Source organism: Haemaphysalis longicornis, unplaced genomic scaffold (genome assembly GCF_048455015.1).
Source record: "Haemaphysalis longicornis isolate Haplotype H1 unplaced genomic scaffold, Haemaphysalis longicornis Haplotype H1 scaffold_13, whole genome shotgun sequence".
In the NCBI taxonomy this organism is placed as follows: Eukaryota; Metazoa; Arthropoda; class Arachnida; order Ixodida; family Ixodidae; genus Haemaphysalis; species Haemaphysalis longicornis.
Window position 1 is genome coordinate 36,787,854 of NW_027526233.1, and position 15,020 is coordinate 36,802,873.

At 50.9% G+C, this 15,020-nt stretch overlaps 1 non-coding gene and 2 pseudogenes across 1 annotated transcript; 1 reads left to right on the forward strand and 2 right to left on the reverse strand.

Annotated features, from left to right (window-relative positions):
- Positions 1 to 1,222: 1,222 nt before the first annotated feature.
- On the forward strand, positions 1,223 to 1,654 carry LOC144163780 (beta-1,4-N-acetylgalactosaminyltransferase bre-4 pseudogene; annotated as a pseudogene).
- Positions 1,655 to 1,771: 117 nt separating this feature from the next.
- On the reverse strand, positions 1,772 to 2,974 carry LOC144163781 (uncharacterized; annotated as a pseudogene).
- A 7,003-nt stretch (positions 2,975 to 9,977) lies between these two features.
- Positions 9,978 to 10,050, reverse strand: Trnat-ggu (transfer RNA threonine (anticodon GGU)). The gene has a single exon. It is a non-coding gene; the product is annotated as a tRNA-Thr (tRNA).
- Positions 10,051 to 15,020: the final 4,970 nt, after the last annotated feature.

Sequence of the window (15,020 nt, forward strand, 5' to 3'; positions counted from 1 at the left end):
CTGTAGGGTAGGTCGGGCTCCATCTTCGGTTATTATTCGGTGCTTCGCCAGAGGTGTCTGACGTAGTTTTGAGTTCGACAAAAAAAACTCTCTGGAGCCTTGCAGCAAATCCTATAATTGCATCCGTTCTTTTTGCTGTAACGCCGGACTCACGTCGAAGGGACTCGGAAGCTTGAAGGTCTCTACGTGTGCGCGTTCAAAGTCGGCAACCGCGATCACTTCTCTTGCTTCTTGCGTTTCTTCGAGGTACTTAACTGCAGAGCCCCTGCCTAAATGCTGGTATTACTCGCTGAAACTAGTGACCAAAACCCGGGGTTGGCGTTGCGTAAAGCGCGCAATGTCTCTTGCAACGGAGACACCGCGGTCGAGGAGCAACCTTTGGTCCCTCTCCACGATAGCGTCGACGTCAGGAACAGCATTTTTACACAAGACGGTGATCATCAAGCTTGCGCGGGGTGGCAGTGTGACATGATCATCGGCGATCGTTAAAGCAGCACGGTGTTCGGGGTTCGGATGCGGCGTCATGGAGTGATCGGAGGAAAAAGTTATGTACTTGGTCTGTAGATCAATTATTGCACCGTTGTTCGTCAAAAAGGTCATTACGAGAATTACGTCGCGGGAGCAATTAGGCAGAACGACGAACGCCGCACGGTACGTTGTGCCGTCTATGGTGACGCGCGATGTGCACGTTCCACTTGGCGTCACGAGGTGGCCTCCTGCTGTGCGTATGTGCGGACCGTCCCATCTGATCAAAACTCTCTTCAGCTTAGACGCAAATCAGCCGCTCATTACCGAGTAGTCGGCTCCCGTGTCGATGACGACTACGTCAAAGCAGTCGATGGACAACTGGCCGTCGGACGCCGCTTTCCTCGAGTTTCGGGTGCGTCGGGGCGTTTTATCTGGGCTTGTGCGTGTTGACTGTCGGGCACTATGCGTCGTCATTGTCGTTTTCTTCTCAGCGGCAGGCTCTGTCATTTCGGGTACGCGTCGCGTCGTGTCGTTGTCGTCTGTTCGGGAGTCACGTCCGAGTTAGATCGGGTCGTCGGGCTGTGGGTACGGTGTTCGGTCTTGGGATTAAGGGGTCTGTATCATTTCCATGCAGGAAGGCTATCACGGTCAAAACCGGCTCTATTTCAGCCGGTTTTGCAGCTCTACAGCTGTCCACTATTCCAGCCGGCTCTGTTTCAGCCGGCTCTTCAGCTGTCCACCCAGTCCTCGGCACATGTCCGTTGCCATAGAGAAGTTCAACTACACACTGCCGTACCAGATGCTGGTAGGCGGTGTGTTCGCCATCAAGAGGGAGCGTTTCCTCCGGGTGAAGGGCTTCTCCAACCTCTACTGGGGCTGGGGAATTGAAGACGAGGACATGGCCTACAGGATCAAGCACAAAAACCTAAAGATCATTCGCCCACCAGCATCTGTCGCCCTGTACACCATGATCAAGCATAACCAGCGCCCAGAGTCGCCGAACAACATAAGGATGGCGCTCGTGCAGATGGCGTGGTACCGCATGAACCGGGACGGACTCAGCACCGCCAAGTACAGGCTCGTGAGGAAGCAGGTGCTGCCCCTGTACACTCACCTGCTCGTGGACATCGGCCACAACCACAAGTGGCACTTCTTTGAATCACAGAAGCTTATCATCAACCTATGACCGCCGGGCCGGCATGGCCGTCCGGCCATCCGGCACTGCGCGCTGTAGTGGGGGCCCCCAATGCTCTCCGCTCACCATTACGCTCGTGCCATCGCAGCTTTGCGCGCTCACCGCTGCTTACGCTCCCCCGGTGGGCAGTGAAGAGGCAGTGAAGACCAGTGAAGGGTCGGGGTCGTGGTGCGTCGACGGAGAAGCCTCGGAAACCGAGCCTCTTGTAGGGGCAGCGATGGTAGATGGGGTAAGCCTCTCCGCAGTGGTAGAACAGCGGACGATTATAGGGCGTTTGCCACACCTCGGTCTTAATTGGGGCGGGGGTTTGCACCGCAGGTGGTCGGGCCGGTGACAGGGGGCGACTGTACGGAGCCTCGTGACGGTAGGGCGCAGGTTTGCGAGGCTCGCAAACAGCAGCCGCGTAGGCCATGACGTGCGGCTCGCGAGGTGCTTCTGACGTCGTTGAGGTACCCAGCGCTTGCTGCATTTCTTCCCTAATCACATCGGTAAGGGAAGCGACTTGCGGCTGCGGCGACGTGGGGAGTAGTGTCCTTAGCTCCTCCCCCACTATGGCGCGGATAGTCTCACGTAGGCTGTCTGCCGGAATACGTATGCTGTCGACGTAGTTCGCATTGGCCGTGCCAACAAAGTTGCGGTCACAGTGATTAGTACGCATTTAAAGAGCCTTCTCAATTGTGCTGGCTTCGGTCACAAATTTGGCGACAGTTTTGGGCAAAGTCCAGCAAAAAATTCCTGCTTCACACCGCGCATTAAGAAGCGCAACTTTTTTTCTTCCGCCATTGAGGGATCAGCATGCCTGAAGAGCCGCTTCATCTCTTCGATGAACACAACAACACTTTCGTTAGGGTGTTGTGTTCGCGTCTGCAGCAAGACTTCGGCCCGCTCTTTTCGCACAACCGTGGTGAACGTCGTTAAAAATTGCGTTCGATAATTGTTCCAAGACTCAAGCGAGCTCTCATGGTTTTCGAAACAGATCCTTGCTGAGTCCTCAAGGTAGAAGAACACTTGCCTCAGTGTCTCCGCGTCGTCCCATCGATTGAACAGCCTGACCCGTTCGACTGGCTCCAACCAGTCTTCGGGGTCCTCGGAAGGTGACCCATGGAATGATGGGGGCTCCCTAGGTTGCTGAAGAACGAGGGCAGGACTGGGAGCGATGGTCATGGGGCCTGCATTGGTCATAGTGGTTTTCACGACGTCTTCTTTTTTCACTTTATCAGGAAGCAGTCCAAATTCTGGTGTGAGACCTTGGTGTCGGCGGCTGGCACGAGTCGGGCTTGCTTCTCGGCTTGACGAGGGCTTAGGGTGCATTTACCCAGAACCTCCACCAGATGTCACGAAGGCAAGAACGACGCAGTTTTCTTGCAGGAGAAACAAGTTTATTGGAGCGAACTTGTGCTCCCCTAACAACTCAAAAGTTTACAGAGGCGGCGAAGCAGTGGTCAACAAAGTGACTTGCGCAGGCGAGTGTCGTCGAACCGAATGCCGCGGCGTCTGCTCTGCAGGCTTTTATCTTTCAGTGCGAGTGTTTCTAGAACCGTCGATTCACATCCAGAACATTGTAGATCACAGAAGATTATTCTGGGATAGCGACGTTAGGGCGAAACAGTCTGCTTATCTGAATATGATAGCCCGTGCGGCATAAAAATAAAGAATACAAGACGCGCTTTGCTTGGAACGCAGATAACACAGCCGGGCGTGCCCGGCAGTAAAAACCAACCCATAGATGGTTCGCGGCAATATTATGTAGCAAAGAGTATTACAAGTCCTCTACATCGAACGAGACAGCAAGCCTCGGGAACTGTTCTGTTTCAAAAATTCAGTAAAGTAACCCTAATTCTTTACAAAAAAATGGTGAACACAAAAAGCTGTTTTCGGCCTTTATCAGAAACATGGCTACCTTCTTTTGCAATGTACCACATTCTGACACCATAACACGTAGTGGGCAATCAATCTTGTGAGTTTTGGCACTAAAGAATATTTGCAGCCATAGGGACACATTACCGTCGAGGTTTTTCTGAGATGCTCCAGGTAGAATTCTTTGCAGAACCTTTTTGCATGCTTTTTGACTTGTTTGAGCGAAACATTGTTTTCGGAAACATTATCAAGGAGTCACTGGATGAGAATGGTGGCGATGTGTTTGACCTGTTTACATCGTGCATAACACCGCTGTGTGTCACAAGTGAAGCACCATTTCAAGGCCAACTGAAGTTCCTGGACATCAAGATTTCTTGTTCCCCAGAGCACACCTATGGGACATATGAGCTGAGGGGCAGCAATCCTTCTTTTACCGTTTGATACTGCTCACTTTAGCCTGGTAAAGAGAGCTGTCATTAAGGCTTGCTACAACAATGCCTTTCGTAAACCTTGCCATCATACAGCCCACGAGAGCTTCCGAAGCCGAACACAACCCCTCGAGGAAGCGGGATGCCCGAGGCATCTTTTGTCCTTCCTTTCCCTGGGGCTGTTCAAGGAACTAGGAAAGTGCGGCTCACTCGAACTCCAAGGAAGAGATTCCAGAATTAAGAAAGATTGGTTAACAATAATTCCGCACATGCTTGGTTACTCGCACATGCTAGAGAAGATCCCGCAGGAGTCAGGAGTGACAGTGATTTGTTCTGCCCCCGACAAGGTTTCACGACTTTGCAGAAAAATCAACAATGAGGCTTCCCATGGGAAGAGGTGCGATAAGCAGCACAGAGCAAAGTTTGTACCTTGTCAAAAAGGATTTGTGTATTCGCTTCCGCTCCACCCATGCAAAAAGCGGTACGTGGGTCAAACAGGCCGATGCCTTAATGAAAGGCTGCGCGAACACAGAAACACCCTATTTAATACTGCCAGTGGCCATCAGAGCTCGCATTGCCTCCTGTGTGGCTGCAGGCCGGTGTTTCAAGATTGCAAGGTAATAGGCGAACTCAGAGAGCAGACTACCCAAGAAATTATCGAAGCCGTGGAAATTCTTAGATTAGGTGACGACTGCATCAGCGTTCCGTCCGTTTCACTGTCAGGAAAATAATGTGCAATATATATAGGCTCGTGGCGAACTGGCGTAAAATGTCTTTGTGTTTTCTTGTGATAATGTATAGTATTAAGGCTATCTGTTAGGCTCCATATAATGTCCCTTGTGCTTCGCTAGCACCATGTTATTGTATATAAGTGTGGTCGTTTCAAAATGAAATTTCATCGTTGCTGCTGCTGTTTATTATTTCAAGTCTGTCCAGTGTTTTCGATTTTTCAATGGTATCGTTTATTACGGGAAGAGGGTATTGTTGGCGGGTTAAATCATTGCGTAGTTGGTCGAGTTGGCGGCAAAGTCTTGAGGGTTGGAACATACTCTTTTGAATCGGATGGACATATTCTGCCATATTTATATATATATATATATATATATATTATATATATATATATAAAACTCTTATATATATATAACTATATATATATATATATATATATATATATATATATATATATATAATATATATATATATAACTGCCAACTCTTATATATATATATATATATATATAAGAGTTGGCAGTCAAGAAAACCTCGGAAAGCAAAGGGGTTGATGCGGTAGGTGATTGAAACAGATAAAGAATACAACAAAGGAAAGAAAGAAAGTGGAGAAAAAAACGCCTACCTGGTTTGATCCGAACTCATGCCCTCCAGAATAGCAGTCTGGTGCGATACCCACTACGCTACCGGATGTGGCGATTTCCCCCTCCACTTTCTGGGGTATTTATGTTAAGGTATTTTTGTTTCCCGTGCTTGAGGGTGGTAGCCAGCGCTACTCGGACTACTCGGGGTGAAGGGGATCTTCTTTATAACCCCCGGGCCGTGACTCAAGTGTTTACGACATGTCAAGAGTGGTTGACCAGCGTTGAATCCTCTTAAGCTTCCTATGGCATCAAGACTGCCAGAGCAGAGGCCCTCGCTTTGCATGTAGCGAATCAAAATGGGAAATGATGGGCTCGTTGAAAATAAGACAGAAATAAGGGTTGGCAGTCAAGAAAACACCGGAAGGGAAAGGGGAGGACTTGGTAGGTTGTATATATATATATATATATATATAGCGAATCAGAAAATGGAAATGAGGGGCTCCGTGAAATAAGACAGAAAATAAGGGTTGGCAGTCAAGAAAACCTCGGAAAGCAAAGGGGAGGTTGTGGTGGGTCATAGAAAGAGATGAAGAATTTTTTGAGTCGAAAAGAAAGTGGTGAAAAAATGCCGCCGGGTGGGATCCGAACCCACGACCTCCAGAATACCGGTCTGGTGGGATAACCACTACGCTACCGGCGGGGCTGTTTCCCCAGCACTTTCTCGGGTATTTATGTTAAGGTCTTTTTTGTTTCCTGCACTTGGGGGTGGTAGCCAGCGTCACTCGGACTACTCGGGGTGAAGGGGACCTTCTTTTTAACCCCCGGGCCGTGACTCGAGTGTCTACGACATGTCGAGAGTGGTCGACCAGCGTTGAACCCTCTTAAGCTCCCTTTGGCACCAAGACTGCCAGAACAGAGGCCCTCGCTAAGCATGTAGCGAATCAGAAAATGGGAAATGAGGGGCTCCGTGAAATAAGACAGAAAATAAGGGTTGGCAGTCAAGAAAACCTCGGAAAGCAAAGGGGAGGTTGTGGTGGGTCATAGAAAGAGATGAAGAATTTTTTGAGTCGAAAAGAAAGTGGTGAAAAAATGCCCGCCGGGTGGGATCCGAACCCACGACCTCCAGAATACCGGTCTGGTGCGATAACCACTACGCTACCGGCGGGGCTGTTTCCCCAGCACTTTCTCGGGTATTTATGTTAAGGTCTTTTTTGTTTCCTGCACTTGGGGGTGGTAGCCAGCGCCACTCGGACTACTCGGGGTGAAGGGGACCTTCTTTTTAACCCCCGGGCCGTGACTCGAGTGTCTACGACATGTCGAGAGTGGTCGACCAGCGTTGAACCCTCTTAAGCTCCCTTTGGCACCAAGACTGCCAGAACAGAGGCCCTCGCTAAGCATGTAGCGAATCAGAAAATGGGAAATGAGGGGCTCCGTGAAATAAGACAGAAAATAAGGGTTGGCAGTCAAGAAAACCTCGGAAAGCAAAGGGGAGGTAGTGGTGGGTCATAGAAAGAGATGAAGAATTTTTTGAGTCGAAAAGAAAGTGGTGAAAAAATGCCCGCCGGGTGGGATCCGAACCCACGACCTCCAGAATACCGGTCTGGTGCGATAACCACTACGCTACCGGCGGGGCTGTTTCCCCAGCACTTTCTCGGGTATTTATGTTAAGGTCTTTTTTGTTTCCTGCACTTGGGGGTGGTAGCCAGCGCCACTCGGACTACTCGGGGTGAAGGGGACCTTCTTTTTAACCCCCGGGCCGTGACTCGAGTGTCTACGACATGTCGAGAGTGGTCGACCAGCGTTGAACCCTCTTAAGCTCCCTTTGGCACCAAGACTGCCAGAACAGAGGCCCTCGCTAAGCATGTAGCGAATCAGAAAATGGGAAATGAGGGGCTCCGTGAAATAAGACAGAAAATAAGGGTTGGCAGTCAAGAAAACCTCGGAAAGCAAAGGGGAGGTTGTGGTGGGTCATAGAAAGAGATGAAGAATTTTTTGAGTCGAAAAGAAAGTGGTGAAAAAATGCCCGCCGGGTGGGATCCGAACCCACGACCTCCAGAATACCGGTCTGGTGCGATAACCACTACGCTACCGGCGGGGCTGTTTCCCCAGCACTTTCTCGGGTATTTATGTTAAGGTCTTTTTTGTTTCCTGCACTTGGGGGTGGTAGCCAGCGCCACTCGGACTACTCGGGGTGAAGGGGACCTTCTTTTTAACCCCCGGGCCGTGACTCGAGTGTCTACGACATGTCGAGAGTGGTCGACCAGCGTTGAACCCTCTTAAGCTCCCTTTGGCACCAAGACTGCCAGAACAGAGGCCCTCGCTAAGCATGTAGCGAATCAGAAAATGGGAAATGAGGGGCTCCGTGAAATAAGACAGAAAATAAGGGTTGGCAGTCAAGAAAACCTCGGAAAGCAAAGGGGAGGTTGTGGTGGGTCATAGAAAGAGATGAAGAATTTTTTGAGTCGAAAAGAAAGTGGTGAAAAAATGCCCGCCGGGTGGGATCCGAACCCACGACCTCCAGAATACCGGTCTGGTGCGATAACCACTACGCTACCGGCGGGGCTGTTTCCCCAGCACTTTCTCGGGTATTTATGTTAAGGTCTTTTTTGTTTCCTGCACTTGGGGGTGGTAGCCAGCGCCACTCGGACTACTCGGGGTGAAGGGGACCTTCTTTTTAACCCCCGGGCCGTGACTCGAGTGTCTACGACATGTCGAGAGTGGTCGACCAGCGTTGAACCCTCTTAAGCTCCCTTTGGCACCAAGACTGCCAGAACAGAGGCCCTCGCTAAGCATGTAGCGAATCAGAAAATGGGAAATGAGGGGCTCCGTGAAATAAGACAGAAAATAAGGGTTGGCAGTCAAGAAAACCTCGGAAAGCAAAGGGGAGGTTGTGGTGGGTCATAGAAAGAGATGAAGAATTTTTTGAGTCGAAAAGAAAGTGGTGAAAAAATGCCCGCCGGGTGGGATCCGAACCCACGACCTCCAGAATACCGGTCTGGTGCGATAACCACTACGCTACCGGCGGGGCTGTTTCCCCAGCACTTTCTCGGGTATTTATGTTAACGTCTTTTTTGTTTCCTGCACTTGGGGGTGGTAGCCAGCGCCACTCGGACTACTCGGGGTGAAGGGGACCTTCTTTTTAACCCCCGGGCCGTGACTCGAGTGTCTACGACATGTCGAGAGTGGTCGACCAGCGTTGAACCCTCTTAAGCTCCCTTTGGCACCAAGACTGCCAGAACAGAGGCCCTCGCTAAGCATGTAGCGAATCAGAAAATGGGAAATGAGGGGCTCCGTGAAATAAGACAGAAAATAAGGGTTGGCAGTCAAGAAAACCTCGGAAAGCAAAGGGGAGGTTGTGGTGGGTCATAGAAAGAGATGAAGAATTTTTTGAGTCGAAAAGAAAGTGGTGAAAAAATGCCCGCCGGGTGGGATCCGAACCCACGACCTCCAGAATACCGGTCTGGTGCGTAGAAAGAGATGAAGAAAGGTCATAGAGATGAAAGGTCATAGAGATGAAAGGTCATCAAGAAAGGTCATAGAGATGAAGGTCATAGAAAGAGATGAAGAATTTTTTGAGTCGAAAAGAAAGTGGTGAAAAAATGCCCGCCGGGTGGGATCCGAACCCACGACCTCCAGAATACCGGTCTGGTGCGATAACCACTACGCTACCGGCGGGGCTGTTTCCCCAGCACTTTCTCGGGTATTTATGTTAAGGTCTTTTTTGTTTCCTGCACTTGGGGGTGGTAGCCAGCGCCACTCGGACTACTCGGGGTGAAGGGGACCTTCTTTTTAACCCCCGGGCCGTGACTCGAGTGTCTACGACATGTCGAGAGTGGTCGACCAGCGTTGAACCCTCTTAAGCTCCCTTTGGCACCAAGACTGCCAGAACAGAGGCCCTCGCTAAGCATGTAGCGAATCAGAAAATGGGAAATGAGGGGCTCCGTGAAATAAGACAGAAAATAAGGGTTGGCAGTCAAGAAAACCTCGGAAAGCAAAGGGGAGGTTGTGGTGGGTCATAGAAAGAGATGAAGAATTTTTTGAGTCGAAAAGAAAGTGGTGAAAAAATGCCCGCCGGGTGGGATCCGAACCCACGACCTCCAGAATACCGGTCTGGTGCGATAACCACTACGCTACCGGCGGGGCTGTTTCCCCAGCACTTTCTCGGGTATTTATGTTAAGGTCTTTTTTGTTTCCTGCACTTGGGGGTGGTAGCCAGCGCCACTCGGACTACTCGGGGTGAAGGGGACCTTCTTTTTAACCCCCGGGCCGTGACTCGAGTGTCTACGACATGTCGAGAGTGGTCGACCAGCGTTGAACCCTCTTAAGCTCCCTTTGGCACCAAGACTGCCAGAACAGAGGCCCTCGCTAAGCATGTAGCGAATCAGAAAATGGGAAATGAGGGGCTCCGTGAAATAAGACAGAAAATAAGGGTTGGCAGTCAAGAAAACCTCGGAAAGCAAAGGGGAGGTAGTGGTGGGTCATAGAAAGAGATGAAGAATTTTTTGAGTCGAAAAGAAAGTGGTGAAAAAATGCCCGCCGGGTGGGATCCGAACCCACGACCTCCAGAATACCGGTCTGGTGCGTAGAAAGAGATGAAGAAAGGTCATAGAGATGAAAGGTCATAGAGATGAAAGGTCATCAAGAAAGGTCATAGAGATGAAGGTCATAGAAAGAGATGAAGAATTTTTTGAGTCGAAAAGAAAGTGGTGAAAAAATCTCCGCCGGGTGGGATCCGAACCCACGACCTCCAGAATACCGGTCTGGTGCGATAACCACTACGCTACCGGCGGGGCTGTTTCCCCAGCACTTTCTCGGGTATTTATGTTAAGGTCTTTTTTGTTTCCTGCACTTGGGGGTGGTAGCCAGCGCCACTCGGACTACTCGGGGTGAAGGGGACCTTCTTTTTAACCCCCGGGCCGTGACTCGAGTGTCTACGACATGTCGAAAGTGGTCGACCAGCGTTGAACCCTCTTAAGCTCCCTTTGGCACCAAGACTGCCAGAACAGAGGCCCTCGCTAAGCATGTAGCGAATCAGAAAATGGGAAATGAGGGGCTCCGTGAAATAAGACAGAAAATAAGGGTTGGCAGTCAAGAAAACCTCGGAAAGCAAAGGGGAGGTTGTGGTGGGTCATAGAAAGAGATGAAGAATTTTTTGAGTCGAAAAGAAAGTGGTGAAAAAATGCCCGCCGGGTGGGATCCGAACCCACGACCTCCAGAATACCGGTCTGGTGCGATAACCACTACGCTACCGGCGGGGCTGTTTCCCCAGCACTTTCTCGGGTATTTATGTTAAGGTCTTTTTTGTTTCCTGCACTTGGGGGTGGTAGCCAGCGCCACTCGGACTACTCGGGGTGAAGGGGACCTTCTTTTTAACCCCCGGGCCGTGACTCGAGTGTCTACGACATGTCGAGAGTGGTCGACCAGCGTTGAACCCTCTTAAGCTCCCTTTGGCACCAAGACTGCCAGAACAGAGGCCCTCGCTAAGCATGTAGCGAATCAGAAAATGGGAAATGAGGGGCTCCGTGAAATAAGACAGAAAATAAGGGTTGGCAGTCAAGAAAACCTCGGAAAGCAAAGGGGAGGTTGTGGTGGGTCATAGAAAGAGATGAAGAATTTTTTGAGTCGAAAAGAAAGTGGTGAAAAAATGCCCGCCGGGTGGGATCCGAACCCACGACCTCCAGAATACCGGTCTGGTGCGATAACCACTACGCTACCGGCGGGGCTGTTTCCCCAGCACTTTCTCGGGTATTTATGTTAAGGTCTTTTTTGTTTCCTGCACTTGGGGGTGGTCCAGCGCCACTCGGACTACTCGGGGTGAAGGGGACCTTCTTTTTAACCCCCGGGCCGTGACTCGAGTGTCTACGACATGTCGAGAGTGGTCGACCAGCGTTGAACCCTCTTAAGCTCCCTTTGGCACCAAGACTGCCAGAACAGAGGCCCTCGCTAAGCATGTAGCGAATCAGAAAATGGGAAATGAGGGGCTCCGTGAAATAAGACAGAAAATAAGGGTTGGCAGTCAAGAAAACCTCGGAAAGCAAAGGGGAGGTTGTGGTGGGTCATAGAAAGAGATGAAGAATTTTTTGAGTCGAAAAGAAAGTGGTGAAAAAATGCCCGCCGGGTGGGATCCGAACCCACGACCTCCAGAATACCGGTCTGGTGCGATAACCACTACGCTACCGGCGGGGCTGTTTCCCCAGCACTTTCTCGGGTATTTATGTTAAGGTCTTTTTTGTTTCCTGCACTTGGGGGTGGTCCAGCGCCACTCGGACTACTCGGGGTGAAGGGGACCTTCTTTTTAACCCCCGGGCCGTGACTCGAGTGTCTACGACATGTCGAGAGTGGTCGACCAGCGTTGAACCCTCTTGGGGGTGGTCCAGCGCCACTCGGACTACTCGGGGTGAAGGGGACCTTCTTTTTAACCCCCGGGCCGTGACTCGAGTGTCTACGACATGTCGAGAGTGGTCGACCAGCGTTGAACCCTCTTGGGGGTGGTCCAGCGCCACTCGGACTACTCGGGGTGAAGGGGACCTTCTTTTTAACCCCCGGGCCGTGACTCGAGTGTCTACGACATGTCGAGAGTGGTCGACCAGCGTTGAACCCTCTTGGGGGTGGTCCAGCGCCACTCGGACTACTCGGGGTGAAGGGGACCTTCTTTTTAACCCCCGGGCCGTGACTCGAGTGTCTACGACATGTCGAGAGTGGTCGACCAGCGTTGAACCCTCTTGGGGGTGGTCCAGCGCCACTCGGACTACTCGGGGTGAAGGGGACCTTCTTTTTATATATATCTATATATATATAGATATATATATATATATATATTTTGTAAGAGGGAAGCAGACTGGAACAAGGAGACGGTAATCCCGAGACGGGTCTCTTTACTCAGACCGCAGGGATCTTGGTGACTCGTCCGAACGAACCAAATGATGATTATAATGGGTATGTACAGGTGAGAGATTGGTCCCACTAGCGAATGGCAAATAATTCATTCCATGAGTCTTCTTCATGAGTGAAGGCACCAATAAACGCTCACACTTTCCCCCCCTCGCTAGGAAGCGGCCTCCTGGACGCTTGTAGCTAAGGCGCACGCTGGGTAAAACGCTTCATACGAGAAACATGGACGACTTAACTTCCACGTCTGCGACGGTCGTTGGAGGCAACTGCAGGAGACACTCTATAGTTGACAGGTGAAGTTTGCTCAATGACGGTGTATGGACCAATATAGCGGCTCAGAAACTTCTCGCACAGGCCCGGCGATCGTATCGGGGTCCACAAAAGCACTATTTCACCGGGATGAAACTCGATGTTGCGGTGCTGGGCATCATAATGAGCTTTTCGTTCCTGCTGCGTTGCTTCAGTGTGGAGGTTGCGTTCGACCCCGACCTCTACCTCAACCGGTCGCACCCCTGGAGCTTCGTTCAGGACGTCGTGTGCTACCCCGCACCTCTACCACTTGTAAGAGGGAAGCAGACTGGAACAAGGAGACGGTAATCCCGAGGCGGGTCTCTTTACTCAGCCCGCAGGGAACTTGGTGACTCGGCCGAACGAACCCAGACGATGATGGTAATCCACAAATGATGATTATAATGGGTATGTACAGGTGAGAGATTGGTCCCACTAGCGAATGGCAAATAATCCATTCCATGAGTCTTCTTCATGAGTGAAGGCACCAATAAACGCTCACAATATATACATATATATATATTGTGAGGGGGGTCAGTGTTGTCCCTCCGGTAGTAGACCGAATTCCGTTTATTGGCAGGAGAAGAACCGATGCGAGCGCAAGTTTTAGGTGGAGATGATGGTGCAAGTACCAGGTGCAGACGATGGCCGAACTCGCGCGCCGAGCACCTTCTGCCGTACTTCTTCCGCTGCTACCAGTACCCAGACTTATCTTCGTTCATAGATTGCCAACGATCGCATGACCCTCGTGCTTGATGTGGCGCTTACGCCAATAAGCTGATGGCGTTAAAAGAGCTGCTCATTACCCTTTCTACCATCGCCCCCCGTCAAAAGGAGCCCACTTGGCAAAGTAGGTTGAGGACGACACCAGAGCTTCGTAGTAGGGCTTCAGTAGTTGAAGGTGGCCTGTTACACGCATTTGGCGGCGAAGGTCAGAGACGGGGGGGACGGGTTCCGCAATGTAGTTACGGCCGAAGTGCTGCGATGACTTTGTAAGGGCTGTGATATTTGGCTTCAGGTTTTGAGAGGAGGCACGGTGTTGGGCAGGGCACCTAAAGCCAGACATCCGATCCGGAGTTAAATGTGGGAGTGTCGGTAAAATCGTCACGGCGATGCTTCAGGCGTTGTTGTTTTACAGCTCTAAAAAAACGAGCGACTTGGCAACATTCTACGGCGTGCTGCGCTAGTTGCGAAACCGGTTTAAATTCTGCGGCGTCACGGTTGTAAGGCAGGATGGTGTCCACTGTACGGGTCGGCTTGCGTCTATAAAGTTGCAAAAACGGAGAAAATCATGTCGTTTTTTGTGTAGCAGTGTTATATGCATAAAATGTTTACCCATGTACAAAGGTCCCAATTTGAGTGATCCGACGACACGTACATTGAAAGCATATCCCCAAGGGTGCGGTTGAACCGCTCTGTCAGCCCATTGGTTGGCGGGTGGTATGAGGTGCTCCTCCCACCCGCAGCTTTCAAATGCGTTATTAGAAAAACGCGGACTCGATCACTCAGAAGTTCCCGAGGCGGCGCAAATGACAAAGTGACGTAACAGAAAAGTGGCGACGTCATGAGCCGTGGATGCCCGGAAGGCAGCTGTTTCGGCGTTTCTTGTAACGTGGTCTATCCCAACAATTATCCACCAGTTACCGGCGGCCGTTAAAGACAGTGGTCCGTACAGATCGATGCTAACATGATCAGATGTTTCACGGGGCAAGGTAGTGGTCAAACGGTGCCGTAGAGCGAGTAGGCGATGATTAGCGGCGTTGGCATTCCGCACATGAGCGCACGTAACGTCCAATAGTAACGTACGCGGAGTAGCTCGAACGTTTTGAGGAGGAGAGCAAGCGCGCACCTCGGGCCGGCATAAAAGGCAGCGCATATGTATGCCAGCAGATGCCGTGGGAAAACTAAAAGCCACTTGCGACCGTACGAGTTGTAGTTTCGACGATAAAGAAGCTCTTCACGCAGTTGGTTGTGAAAGGCTTGTCGCCGCAGTGCTCTTGGTGCACCGGTAGCTGAATGACCAGACAGGACGCCGATGATGGAAGCTATCCATGGGTCCTCAGCTGCTCGACAGTCATGTTTGTGACAGTGAGCGACGACAATTTACAGACCCGTTGTGGTAAGGTGAGCAAGTCAGTCGGCATTGTAGAGGGAGAGAGTTCGTCCGCATCCGAATGGTAATGGCCGGAACGATAAACCACGCGGTATTGTATTTTTGAGCACGAAGAGACCACCGCCAAAGACAACCTGGTAGGATCCTTCAGAGAGGCGAGCCAACAAATCCTGTTTGGATCAGTCATCACGTCAAATGGGTGGCCATTCAAGTACGGGCGGAACTTTCCCTGCGCCCATATTACGGGCAAAGAATCCTTCTCAGTGACGGAGTAATTTGTTTCTGCTTTCATGAGTGCGCGACTCGCGTACGCCGCAACATATTCATCACAGCCGGAATTGCGCTGGTTGGTCACGGCACCAAGGCCAATCCCACTGGCGTCAGTGTGCACTTTTATTTCGTGCCGACTGGTCTAAATGCCGTAATATAAGCGCGGATGTCAACAAACGACGCAGTGTCGCAAACGAC